Source organism: Rhamphochromis longiceps, linkage group LG4 (assembly GCF_057381845.1).
Source record: "Rhamphochromis longiceps isolate RC_006_pf linkage group LG4, R_longiceps_female_GT1.1, whole genome shotgun sequence".
In the NCBI taxonomy this organism is placed as follows: domain Eukaryota; kingdom Metazoa; phylum Chordata; class Actinopteri; order Cichliformes; family Cichlidae; genus Rhamphochromis; species Rhamphochromis longiceps.
In genome coordinates this window covers 1,538,176-1,552,719 of record NC_140560.1, presented here as the reverse complement: position 1 = coordinate 1,552,719, position 14,544 = coordinate 1,538,176, and the positions used below count along the sequence as shown (strand labels likewise).

The window sequence follows — 14,544 nt, the reverse complement described above, 5'->3', positions numbered from 1 at the left end:
AGCATGTAAAGAGGTGGACCCTGCCTAGTTGTTTCTAGATGTACAGGTCTTTGTTTTGGTGTTAGGCCAAAAACCAGTAATTGTCAAGGAAAACATCATTTACTTTAATTGTGATTACATAAATGTTTTATGGATTACAATTTGGTATCCATACGTATTTCACACAGATGGGTTTTGCGAGGCCCACAGCTGTTTACTCAGTAAAAATGTGAAACATTTTGAGTTAATCTTACAATGACCTTTAATTCCTTAATCCTGCTGAACATTGCAAATATATTTATATGATATACACTGTGTACATGGTAAAAAGTTTTAAATATATGGTACCGAATATATTAGTTTTACAGTACACTAAAGCACAAAATTTAATATTTTAATAAAGAAAGATCTATATACACTGGTAAATTTACTAGAACAATAATAATACAGGGAGTGCAGAATTATTAGGCAAATGAGTATTTTGTCCACATCATCCTCTTCATGCATGTTGTCTTACTCCAAGCTGTATAGGCTCGAAAGCCTACTACCAATTAAGCATATTAGGTGATGTGCATCTCTGTAATGAGAAGGGGTGTGGTCTAATGACATCAACACCCTATATCTGGTGTGCATAATTATTAGGCAACGTCCTTTCCTTTGGCAAAATGGGTCAAAAGAAGGACTTGACAGGCTCAGAAAAGTCAAAAATAGTGAGATATCTTGCAGAGGGATGCAGCAGTCTCAAAATTGCAAAGCTTCTGAAGCGTGATCATCGAACAATCAAGCGTTTCATTCAAAATAGTCAACAGGGTCGCAAGAAGCGTGTGGAAAAACCAAGGGGCAAAATAACTGCCCATGAACTGAGAAAAGTCAAGCGTGCAGCTGCCAAGATGCCACTTGCCACCAGTTTGGCCATATTTCAGAGCTGCAACATCACTGGAGTGCCCAAAAGCACAAGGTGTGCAATACTCAGAGACATGGCCAAGGTAAGAAAGGCTGAAAGACGACCACCACTGAACAAGACACACAAGCTGAAACGTCAAGACTGGGCCAAGAAATATCTCAAGACTGGTTTTTCTAAGGTTTTATGGACTGATGAAATGAGAGTGAGTCTTGATGGGCCAGATGGATGGGCCCGTGGCTGGATTGGTAAAGGGCAGAGAGCTCCAGTCCCACTCAGACGCCAGCAAGGTGGAGGTGGAGTACTGGTTTGGGCTGGTATCATCAAAGATGAGCTTGTGGGGCCTTTTCGGGTTGAGGATGGAGTCAAGCTCAACTCCCAGTCCTACTGCCAGTTTCTGGAAGACACCTTCTTCAAGCAGTGGTACAGGAAGAAGTCTGCATCCTTCAAGAAAAACATGATTTTCATGCAGGACAATGCTCCATCACACGCGTCCAAGTACTCCACAGCGTGGCTGGCAAGAAAGGGTATAAAAGAAGAAAAACTAATGACATGGCCTCCTTGTTCACCTGATCTGAACCCCATTGAGAACCTGTGGTCCATCATCAAATGTGAGATTTACAAGGAGGGAAAACAGTACACCTCTCTGAACAGTGTCTGGGAGGCTGTGGTTGCTGCTGCACGCAATGTTGATGGTGAACAGATCAAAACACTGACAGAATCCATGGATGGCAGGCTTTTGAGGGTCCTTGCAAAGAAAGGTGGCTATATTGGTCGCCGATTTGTTTTTGTTTTGTTTTTGAATGTCAGAAATGTATATTTGTGAATGTGGAGATGTTATATTGGTTTCACTGGTAAAAATAAATAATTGAAATGGGCATATATTTGTTTTTTGTTAAGTTGCCTAATAATTCTGCACAGTAATAGTCACCTGCACACACAGATATCCCCCTAAAATAGCTAAAACTACAAACTACTTCCAAAAACATTCAGCTTTGATATTAATGAGTTTTTTGGGTTCATTGAGAACATGGTTGTTGTTCAATAATAAAATTATTCCTCAAAAATACAACTTGCCTAATAATTCTGCACTCCCTGTACAATATTATAAATTTGTTTCATCCAACCGTTGTCTTCCACTTATTCAATTCAGGGGACTTGAGCCAGCGACTATAGGGTGAGAGGTGGGGTACACCCTGGATAGGTTGCCAGCCTGTCGCAGGGCTAAATCATGCAAGCTCCACACCAGATGGTAGAGTTCAACTCAGGACCATCTTCCTGTGAGGCAACAATGGGAACCACCATACCGTTGTACCACACGTAAATTTGTCAGATGTCATATTTTAAACAACATTAATATGATAAAATGGAAAATATATTAAAATTACAGAAATATATTTAAATAATGATAAATCACGAGGTGTTAATACCCAACAGGCTGCTTTGTAGTGATGTGTCGGTCGCAAACGAAATGGCTCTTAGAGCCGGATCTTTGAAGTGAACGACGCGAGCCGGGTGGGTTTTTTTTTTTTTCCTTTCTCTCACCCTTTTTCCGCTTCACTCCACAGCGAGCCTTGTGCTTTGTGCTGGGCAGAGGGGGGAGGGGCGGTAGTTACACTCAGTAGCACAGGAACAGAGCGGGAGGGAGAGAGAGAGAGGCAGGGACAACAAGGTCACATTAGAAAGGTATAGTAACCATCCACAACTATTTTCAGTTGCAGATGATACGGGATTCAGAAAGTTTATTCATGCGGGCCCATATGACAGAGAATGTGCATCTTCTTTTTGTTTTCATATTTTAATTTAATTTATTTGTGTTGTGGTTTGCAGTGTTTTGTGTTGTTTCACTTTAAATTTGTTTAAAAGGAAAAAGCTAAAAATTTTAATATTTAAAAGTTGAACTGTAAATTGTTGGTTCTTGTATTATATGATTCATTTATTCTATTTTATGTGGAGAGAATAAATAAAAGTATATTTATGGTGGCCCCCAGAGACAAAACACATACAAATTCCAAGGCACAACGGAAGTGCTCCAGGATGCTAGGGGGCAGTGTTGAGCTTTTGTTACCTAGTGTCTACACAAGCCAGGAAGTACCAACAACCAGATTTGGTGTGTGGTAGTAACAGGTAAATGAACATTTTTTTTAATCATTTGAATATATATTACTGTTGGTGTATAAATACACAAACAATACACACATGCTTTCAATTTTGTAATTTAAGTGATCTAGGTAGCTCTGTTTTGGAAGTTCAGTTAATGCTAGCAATGTGATTGTACGTGCTTTGTCTCTAGGGGCCACCGTATATATTTATATATAAACAAGAGCCGGTTCTCTAAAAAAAGCCGGAATTCCCATCACTACTGCTTGAGGGGTCAAATTTACCAAAACAGATACTGCGTATGTGTGCATGCATTAATATTTTTGTGAGCCTATGTGTTTTGCAAATCTTTGATGTTGCCTTCTCAACTGACCCCAATACTCAACTGAGCCCCGAGGTGCAGTCTCATAGGCACACAATCCCACAGTCTGTTCACAGATGGAAGTAAATAATTGCAATTTGGCATCTTACTAAAAAAAAATACATTTGAAACTTTATGAATAACAACAATAATTCTATTTTAACATTAAAAATATCATGTTGACTAAAGAGCTTGCACACTGGTGGTGGTACTGGTGGATTAACCAATAAAGAAAAAGAAATGATTTTGTTGTTAATTTAGGTCAGCTGCAACATACACCTTCACTGGGTGGTGGTCTAATACATTTGAGTTATCTCAGTCATTTCATGTTAAATCAGCCAATTTTAGGTCAACCATCTGCACACATGGATGTTATTGCAGTGCAATTTTTATATTAATTATATTGCTCAAGATATTCAGACTGTGTTCTATATTAAAATACAAATTAACATTTTGTTAAATGTGTAATTTGTTCAATTCTTGAGAATTCATCTTCAGGTAAGCTTCATCTTGCCTTCAAATGTTTGTTGAAATGTTTCTATTCTTATGAAGTATTTCGTCTTGTAAAAGTAGCTTATATAATAGTTTTCAGTCACACAGAATACAGACATTGAGGCATGATGGAGCCAGAAAATGCCCAGTTGGATATCAGTGTTCAAGCTCTGGTGGTCCTCAATGGTATGGCTAGCACTGCAGAGGCATATGGTCTGCTGTCTGGCCCTAAGCTTTCCACCAGAGCTCAAATACATGTTTGAAGTCCTGCAAAAAATATTTTGGAAGCTTGATGAACACCAATTATCATCCACGGCACATACTCTCAAAAACAAGCTTCTGCTATAAGTTGAACAAGACTGACGGGTACCAGCACAGGTTCAAACTGAGGTAACTAATTCAGATGGCTTGGAAAAATATGTTTAGTCTTGTAAAGAGTTTTGTACAAAAGTCTTGAACCATCCATTTCTTTGTTTTTATGAGGGAAATAGAAAATAGGTGCAATGTTTTATTAAAGTGTAAAGTGTGTAAGCATACATGGAAATGCAGTATTTCCCATGTATGTAGGCAAAATCAGAGTTTGTACATTCCTAATAATATTGAAAGTCAGTATTTGTTATGGCACTTGTATTCTTCAACACAGCCTGAACTTTCTGAGGTGGCGTTCTGTAATTTCTTTAAGTATCTTCAGGAATTATTCTCCAGGCTTCCTGAAGGACATTCTATGCTCTTCTGTGGATATTTCTGCCTTTTATTTCTTCTCTGTCAAGATGATCCCACACTGCTTAATACTGAGTTCCAGGCTCTGGAGAGGCCAGACTATTAGGAGCTGGTGCGTACATGTGGCGTTCTTGGGTTTTTTCCTTTTTTGGCACAGGTAGGCGGGCCGGTGCTTTGCGGGAGCATTGCGCCCAATCACAACAACAGTCGCCTCAAGGCGCTTTATAATGTACATTAGATCCTACAATAATACATACAGAGAAAAACCCAACAATCATGTGATCCCCTATGATCAAGCACTTTGGCGACAGTGGGAAGGAAAAACTCCCTTTTAACAGGAAGAAACCTCCAGGCTCAGGGAGGGGCGGGGCCATCTGCTGCCACCAGTCTAAACCATGACAGAGCCTTCACGGTCTTTAAGTGCATTTTCACACCAATAGTTTTACTCTGGTCTGAAACTGTTAATTATTTTATAAACTTGTAGCTTTTCTCCATGATTTGGATTCTTTTTCATGCAGAAATGATTAGTCTGCTTATTGGCTAGATGTGTCTGTGACAGGAAAAAGTAAATACAGTAAAAAGGTGCTGTGTTCTATGGGAGAACGTGGAAAACGTACACTCATGGTAACTTTACATGGCTAGTTGCTAACCTGTTCTGACATTTGCACATCTATGGTACCTTGCCACATCCCTGAATGGAAAGCATACATGGCTATGGGAGGGGTTTAGCTTAAACTTGCAACATAAAACTGATAGCTGGGTTGGATTGAGATTGAATCATATTCACACCATGAATGAACCTCATTAGAGGTCCTTGGTGCTTTTTTTTGTTTGTTTTTTTGTTTGTTTTTGGGTTGGCACCCAAGTATGACTATTGTGGTGACATCACATGAACCGCACCAAGGGGGGGGGGGAAACAAACCAGACCAGATTTTTAAACAGATTAAACTTTGCAGGATATTATCCTATTTCTTAAGCTTAGCATTAGCATGCTATCTGTGCAGTTTCTTGCAAGGAGCAAAGTTATGTTAGCAGCATAATGCAGTTGCACTTTAGCATCATCATCATCATCATCGTTTATTTGTATAGCACTTTAAAAACACACCAGGCAGACCAAAGTGCTGAACAACACAGATAAAATAAAAACTAGCAAAATTAAAATGACAATAAAATTCTTACAAATATGATCAAATTAACAAGAAAGGTATCAGTTTCCTACAGAGTTAAACAAAATTACACTCTTGTCCTTTTGTGCAATCAAGATAAAAATAGTTTCCATATCCACACTGTACACTGCCTTAGTATAAACAGGTTAATTCTTCTAACAAAAAACAAAAACTCGATATTAGACAGAATTATCTACACCGACTCTGATGACCCAGACAAATACAAAAGAGAAAAGAAATATGAAACATAGGTGTGTTGACTGCACAGGTGTAATATATGAGAACATTCAAGAATTATGTTTTGAATTCAACAGAAAATGTCACCATATAATGCAATGAGAGTTAAATGGCCTGGCCTGCATTTGTATAGCGCTTTACTCAGTCCCTAAGGCCCCCAAAGCGCTTTACACTACATTCAGTCATTCACCCATTCACACACACTCTCACACACTGGTGTGATGGCAGCTACATTGTAGCCACAGCTGCCCTGGGGCGCACTGACAGAGGTGATATAATGCAATGAGAGCTAGTGCCATACCATTCGTTATATCGGTATAATTTTTATGTGACACCACCAGTGTTGGGACTAACGCACTATTAAGTAATGCTTTACAGCAACTACATTATTATTGTGGTAACGAGCACGGTAACTAGTTATTATGCCAAAACCAGGAACGCGTTACTCGTTACTGGGATTTAGATAGGCTCGTTACTCGTTACTTTGTGTGGTGGCTATCGCGGAGCTTCCTCAGATTCAGTAACATTAGCAGGTGGTGGAGGCCAGCAGGTGGATGAAGGAAAAGGGAGGCAGGAGGAGAGACCCGAGGCGGGCGCTGGTCCGAGTGTCAGGTGAACTGAACTTCAGGTAAGAAGTTATGACCTGCAGTCTATCTGGGTCAGATATGAACCAAGTTTAGGTGGAGTTTATTTTCGTTGTGATGACTTTTTCGTACTGCGTGCTAGCTAGCATGACGGAGTTTCTATACAGCTGGGTGGTGCTATGTTACTGATAGTGAACTTTATTTTGTTCAAAAGGTTAATTAATAGTCCTGTAAAAAATGGAATCGTCTCGTATTCAGAGAAAATATTACTCGTTTCTTATTGAGGTGAAAAGGAACAGTTTGTCCCGGACTTCAGCTAGAATGGAAAAGACACAAAGCTGGAGTTATTCTGTCGTTACGCTGCACAGCTGCCTCTTCTTCTCTCATTCTCTCCCCTCCCTTTTCCTGTTTCTACTTCAGTCGTGAAACTGATCAATGATCAGCTGATGGCTTTTCTCTCTTGTTTGTTTATCGCCCACTTTGCGCCAGAAAGAGGAAACCAGCGGATGTCGCGCTAAACAACAGCAGCACGTTTAAGCTTGATCAGCTGTTGTTAGAATGTATTTAATATTAATTTCCAGTATCAGCTGATGTTTGCTGGAGCCACAGCTGTAAAGCTGCTGGTCATGATGTCGGTTTGTATATCTGGTGAGAAGGAAACATGAAGATGAAACCAGGAGATGTCCTTACTGAATCATCAGAGCTGAACAGGTGATGGAGAAACAGGTTTACCTTTTAGGTGACATGGATGAGTTGAAGTTATGAACTGTTTCTGAGAGACAAATAACACCAGGATCCTTTTTTTATGTAGCTGACAGCTGGTAACTGTGCAGGGGCGGGTCTAGCAAAGTGTTGCCAGGGGGCAGGTAGGGCATTAACAGGGAAAGGGGGGCACAAAGAAATACTTTTCTTTCTTATTCTCATTTACAATGTCTCGCTTTTAAAAAATAATTATCTGAATCTTACAACAAAAAGAGCACATGACGTAGGCTAGAATCATGGCGGCGAACAACGACGGTCCTGGCGTGGGATTTCTCTCGTGGAAATATGCACATTATTTTTTCTTTTCTATTGGTAGGTGGCACAGTGCACTTGTGGCAAGTAAGCAAGCTAGAAGACTGGCAGTTGCTGGGTATCCAGTTAGCAACACATTAACAGAATTCTGAGTAAAACCAAAAGTTACTTTCCCTAGAACCTTCACAGACATATTCCCTTGTAACTAGTTACTCTGAAAGTAACGAGTAACTTGAAGTAATGGAGTTACTTTTGATAGAAGTAACTAGTAATGTAACTAAATTACTAATTTAAAGTAACTTACCCAACACTGGACACCACGTAATCAAAAATTATATAATAATAATAATAATAATAATGGATTGGATTTATATAGCGCTTTTCAAGTCACCCAAAGCGCTTTACAATTCCACTATTCATTCACTCTCACATTCACACACTGTATCGCCATATCGCGCCATCGGCCCCTCTGGCCAATATATCAGCGATATAGCAACACTATGAATATTCCTTAGTGCATATAACAGCAAGACAAGCCCAAATGAGTCCACGCTAAAGGTGGAAACCAACAAAACCACTTGAGGCATAAACACACAGGTTACGAAGGCATGCAAGAAACAGATACAAGCCGCTGTCGATGTGAAATTCAAAAGTAAACGATGTAAATACCAAATAGTGGACACAGTACACAGAAATGACTGATTTGGATAAAAGTAGTGTATCGTGCAGGCTCCCACAGAGTCACAAGTTTATTTTAGTTATTGATAAAAGTAAACCGCTAAGTTATGCTAAACTTAATAGGAATATGTTCTTAATCAGGTACCTGCTGTCACTATGAAAATACCTGCCCTCCATCATTAAACAGGAACTGTGGATAATGAAATGAAAAATTAAAGAACCCAATGTGAAAAATAAATAAATAAATAAAATCTACTGAAGATTAAGCAGTCCATTCACTTTGCAACTTTACACACGTGCAATACATAGAAAAAAAATAATTTTATTAATGGAATTTCCCCTTGTAATTTGAACAGTCTGCTGGATGACTTAAAAGGTACAGTGTGTAAAATCCCACCATTATATTACAGTATAGTGATGCGCGAATCATGAACAAATCACTTTACTGACTCGTGAATCATGATTCACAAGCCCAACTGACTCACTGACTCATCCCTGTTGCTGTTAGCAAACTCATTTCATTAGTAGAAATATATCTAGCTTATAATTAAAATTGTGAGGGAAAAAACAACAGACAGTTTCTTAACAAAAACATTTCTGCTCTGAAATGGAAGAAAAAACCCTGAGTAGAAGCTCACATCAAGACAACAGCTCCTCAGTTCACAGTAGCATCGCTCTGCTAACATGCTAACACCACATTTAAGTTACTCACCCCCTCCCTCCTGGCTCACAGCTTCTTCTTCTTGGTTGACAACCAATGTTAAGGCGCATTACCGCCCCCTGGCTCACAGCTCAGTGGACATTTAGATGAGAAAATATATATTTAACACATTTGAGGAAAATACTAATAAAATTAAATAAAAATAAATAATATAAATGTTCCCTTTATAAATTTTTTTTTTTGCTCTTTTTGCTCTATAAAATAGTTGTTTTCTTTTTCAATCACTCATCTTAGCAGTAGGATTTACATGAAAAGAGAAACAAATTAAGTTTGAGTGAAAATGTACATTTTTTGCACTCTCTGGTCGACTGACTCAGTGACTCAAATGACTCAAAAAAAACAATTCACTTTGGTGAGTGACTTATTAACACTCGATTCAGTAAAAAGAATCAAATTTACCATCACTATTACAATAAATTACAGCTTGCAGTCAAGTGAATTCTGTTTTCTTATCCCTCCTAATTTAATGCTAGCTTTTTAAATCCCCATCAGTATTCTCGTTGGAACATTCTGGGTCAACTGACTACTTTTCAACAAACTTACAACAACCTGATAACAGCAGTTCTGAATAATAATTTGTTTATTACGCACACTGAAGGACATATCCAAGAATGACTCCAGGATTCCCCACAGTGTTACTGGAGGAGAGGTAATCCCATCCAGAGTATTTATGAGTGCAATAACCGCAGTTTTATCTGAATCAGGAGGTTAGGGTTAGGGCTGGAGGTGACTGGAGGTCATCCAGCTGTGTGTGTCATGTCGGGTATTACCTGCATACTAATGCAAATGTATGCTATGGTTTCTAACAATATGTATAATGTATAAGGAAACATGTCAAGTGTAAATAGAACTGTCCTAAGGACAGAGCTCCATATTAGCTTGAGTGTGTTAAGAAGCCACCAGTTTATTTATAGTGCTTTTCTATTCTAATTTCTATGCTTTATATAACATGTCTCCTTCATCCACCCACATAGCCATTCATACAAGACCCTTTTTAAGGTCTAAGTGCTTTTTCTCTAACATTCACGCTGTGATGTAATCAACTCAGGGTGCAGCATCTTATCCAAAATTACTTTGGTATGCAGACAGGAGCAGCCAGGGATTGAACCAACAGCTTTTCAATTAGTAGAGGCGTTTTAAGTAAAAGTGTTTTAATTCCTCCCACCTTTCAGGCCTGTGGTACATGGGATATTATTAAAGACAGGTTGCATATATTTAAGACTGAAACATTAATTAATGGAAGGACTTCTTTGAGCAGTCTTGTAGGAATGGTGTTTAAATCCAAAATACTTGGTTTGGGTTAAAGTTTACCCTTTCACTTCCCTTTCTAGTTATTAAAAGTAATCACACATGTAATTAAATATAATAAATAATAATAAATAGAACAAAGGAAAATTCAGCTCAACAGAGCTTCGTCACCAAAGAAAGTTGGGGTTCTTCTAGTTTTCTTCTAATCTAGTCGAGTCATCTTCTGCCTTCTTTGAGCTTCTATTTTGCTTGCTTTAAATTTTTATTTATATAACACCAAATAACATCAACAGCTGCCTCAAGGATACTAGAAATTTGTCTCAAGCTGATCTCTGTGTGTTTCTGTCATTCGTGAAACAGGCTTCACCCAACTGACTTAGAACTGCATTCATCTTCTAAGTCAGTTGGGTGAAGCATCTTCATCTTCACCACCGCAGCATCTTGAATCTGGGGAGCCTGTCTTAAATCCAATCTCTTCATAACAGACTTTAAGAAAACAGAACATAAAGTCTGTTTTCAGCAGCACAAAAACCTGCCTCCTATTAACCTCAGAAAGCCTTTCAAGAAGACAAGAGTAAAGGTACATTATCCCTTGGTTTAGATTGCATATAGAACTTTCTTATTAGACTTTGTCTGTACTTAAGATTATTTGCATATTTTTGCATTTAAGAAAATACTTTCTTTAAAAAAAAAATCAACATGGGACGTACGCACAATCAAAGGATCTAGTCAGGGTTTTTTTTGGAGAGATGCCCTCAGTTAAACTTTAAATCATTCCCATTTTAAAAATGGAAACCAATGAGCAGCTCATTCTGAAAGATGCGTGTTTTTTTTCTTTTGAATATTTATGCTCATTACTAAGACCAAAGTATTTCTTATCTGATGAAATAGATTGCTCAATTACTAAAATAATCGGTAGCTGCAGCCCTGACAAAACAGTCACCCTGACTAAACGAGTTATCCTCTCACTCCTTTGAAATGGATTTAAACTCCTATGGTAAGCATTTCTGACAATTTCCTTTCCTACTGTCGAATATTGGCTCCAGTGTGGTCAGTGGAGTCTATCCAAACTGTTTCTCCTTGTACCGACTGGGACTTGTTTCGTCTCTCTGCTCCATGATGCAGACCACGACCGTGGCCCAGTTGTAGCATGGTGTGGACAGTCCTTTCTTGACATTAAAGTGTTTAAAACAAAGGGAATGGTTGTTGATTTTCATAAACACTGATTTTCATCCCTGCCCCGTTTGTATTCATGGTCAAGAAATTGAGGTGGTAGAGAAATACAAATATCTGGGCACCACTGCTGATGAAAAGTTGAAATTTAAATTGAATACAGACACCATATGTGCAAAGACTCACCAGCGTATGTATTTGTACCAGAAACTAAGTGATTTTAATGTGAATAACATTTTATGAAAATGGTTTGTTCTTGTTTTATTGAGTCTGTCTTAACTTTTTCTTTAATCTGCTGGTTTGGGTCTCTTAGCTCGAAAAATAAGAAGAAGCTGGAGCACATTGTTAAATTGTGTAGTAGAGTGGCAGTATAAAGCTAAATGATCTTGCCATCCTGTATGGAGGGTTGGATTATGGAGATATTCCATATATGAATGCTTCTGCTCAATGTCTTCGAACGGTTGATTGCATATTGTGCTTCTCTGAGGTTCATCACTTTCAAAATTTCACACTCACCACTGTGAGTTATACTCTCAGGTAGGATGGCCTGCTCTGGCCAGTCGGAGGAAATCTCATTTACAGTTTTATATAAGGCAATACTGGGATTGCTGCCTTCCTATATATGTTCACTGCTTGCAATGAAACATGTTGGTCATTATTATCTTCGTCCGCGAGGTTACTTGTTGCGTTCTGTTCTATTTGCCTGAACTGAACTTGTGGAAATTGTAATCTGGACCAGGATGAGACTGAACATTTCCAGATAAAAGAAGAAAAAGAACAATGGAGCATTTTTGTAATAGTACAGGAATATAAACCAGTCATATGGAATAATCAATCAATTAAATCAGATCTCCACTGATGATCAAGTTTGAAGAGCTTTTCTAGACTGTTTTTACATCTCACCTGGACAGAGAGCTGTCAATAAAATCAGTAAAAGAAAAAGCTACATGATAGACACGTGACAGGAAGAAAACAATGGTGAAATCCACACTAGTGCAGATAGAAAGCTGATTCAGGCCAGCTTTTTGGTCCTTTCCAGTCACATGATGATGATGATGATGATGAAGATGATGATGCAGTGTGACATCACACATTAACCAGGAAATCAGGTTAGAGGAAGAATGCTGTGAATAAATTTACCAAAATCAAACCAGCCTGGGTCCAAAATAGGATGGTCACATTTTTGGGGGCTTAATATATTCAGCCGGATTTCTAGTACTGAGGGCTGTACCATCCAAAGTAGGCTAAATGCTGTCTCTCCTAACAACACCGGGTTTTACAGAGACTGTTTCCCCCCATGGTTTGCTGGACATCATTCACACAGCCATGCACATAGTGCAGCTAAACAAATCATGACCAATTGGGGAGTGGAACACAGAAAACTACAGAAATCCTGCACTGTGTTACTGTTGGGCAAATATATGGATCTGCCTCTAATCTGTAGAAAATTCTGTTAGGTCAAAAAAGTAAGAGGCAAATGATTAGGCCAAATACAAATGCATACATAAATGTTCATATATTTGTCACAGAGGGAATTTTAAAAAAATATGTACAGAAGTGATTCATTTTCTGCATAAGTGGGACAAAATATCCTAACATCTTTCTTGGATTATGCTGCCAATCTATAAGATGAACTGGATCGATGTGCCACTGGAACTGGACTAAGCCTGAGATAGAAACTCGGACTGTTTCTGAATTATGTAATACAATAAAGAAAGACATGAATAACTTTCAATATTATAAATATGGGTCTGTTACAAGGTGAGGCATGTGTGTTCCATATGTCACACACAGCTATACACCCATAACATTAGTGTTGAGCATGAAGAGCGGGGTAACTCCATCAAGTTACCTACACTGAGCGCACAGACGCTTGGCTGCTACACCTGCTTTTCAAATAATATGGAGTCAATAAAAAAAGAGGGCAGTGTAAATATGCAGGAAAGAGGTTTAAACATCACGGGTGGCGATGGCATCTGTCTGTGTTAGCTGCTGGACGTGCATTTCACAGCCTCACCTGCAACATCTGTTGAGACTCTTCTACAGACTTCAGAAGCACACCAGCCATGTGTGTCTCCACAAATAGAAGCATAAATGCAAGCCAAGACAGGGAGAATGGTAGCAGAATGTGGGATTTGCCCTGTAAAAATGTACCTGAAAGACCTAAAATATCAGCATAGCTCATTGTACTGAACAAAGGGGGCAGACAAGGCAGAAGGAAAGTATGTCTGTATGTATGTGGGAGAAAGAGTGGGGGAAAGAGAGAGTGGGAGAAATGCCATCCAGAGAGACTGCACCGAGACACTAAGCGACATAGAAAGCCACACCACATCGACTTGAGCCAACAAACTGCATTGCTTTCAAACACTTATGCACACATATAGCAATAATATAAATGCTAATTATAGTCTAGGAGACGGCACACATCCCAAAATCCATATACTATTCAATTTAAAAATGCAGGCAAATATGAAACCCGCACTAAATCAGTTAATGTGAGATTGCATGATTTCAATGAACAGTCGTCAGCACAGAAACATGGGAGATCTACAACCCCCCAAATCCCAGACAAAATCTGTTTATTCTGACCGCCATAATGCATGTCGATAACAATTAGGTCAGCATTCTTGTTTTATTTAACGTCACGTGCCATATCCCCTGTGCGTAAAATGATAGCCCTTTGATCTGTTTAGGGTGCGTAATAAGACGGCTTCGCCGGATCTGGTTACCTCTTATCTGACCAGCGGTGTGGAGCGGATCCCTGTCGCAGCACTGACAATTTCAAATCCTCTTCGTCGCTCTTTAAATCCACAGACAGGTGTAGCTTCGCTCCTGTGTTACCTCTGCCTCGCTTTGTCTCCCGATGAAGGCGATTTGCAGCACGCAGCCAGCTATGCACAGCGAGGGGAGCGAACCGGCAGAGGCTCGGCTGCTACGGCGTCATAGAAGAGGAGTCAGTGAAGAGGTCTCACTCCGCCAGCGAAGAATGGCGTCGTTTTCACACCTTCCAGTCACATAAAGCAGCAGTGCTATGCGATGCGACTCACCTCCACATACTATCTAAACATACCATCGCGTAACTTCACAAAACCTTTGCTTCGGAAACAAGGTTTGGTTGGGTTTGGTTGGTGCACTGTTGCTAGCTTTAAATCAAGGTCACAATTTAGATT

At 39.2% G+C, this 14,544-nt stretch overlaps 1 protein-coding gene across 1 annotated transcript in view; it reads right to left on the bottom strand.

Moving 5' to 3' along the window:
* Nucleotides 1-14,339, bottom strand: part of LOC146670762 (junction plakoglobin a-like) — a 125,649-nt gene extending 111,310 nt beyond the window's left edge. Inside the window, exon 1 of the mRNA XM_085402832.1 lies at nt 14,104-14,339. The gene's annotated coding sequence lies outside the window, so the exon portion shown is untranslated. The remainder of the gene's footprint in view (nt 1-14,103) is intronic.
* Between the last annotated feature and the right edge of the window lie 205 nt (nt 14,340-14,544).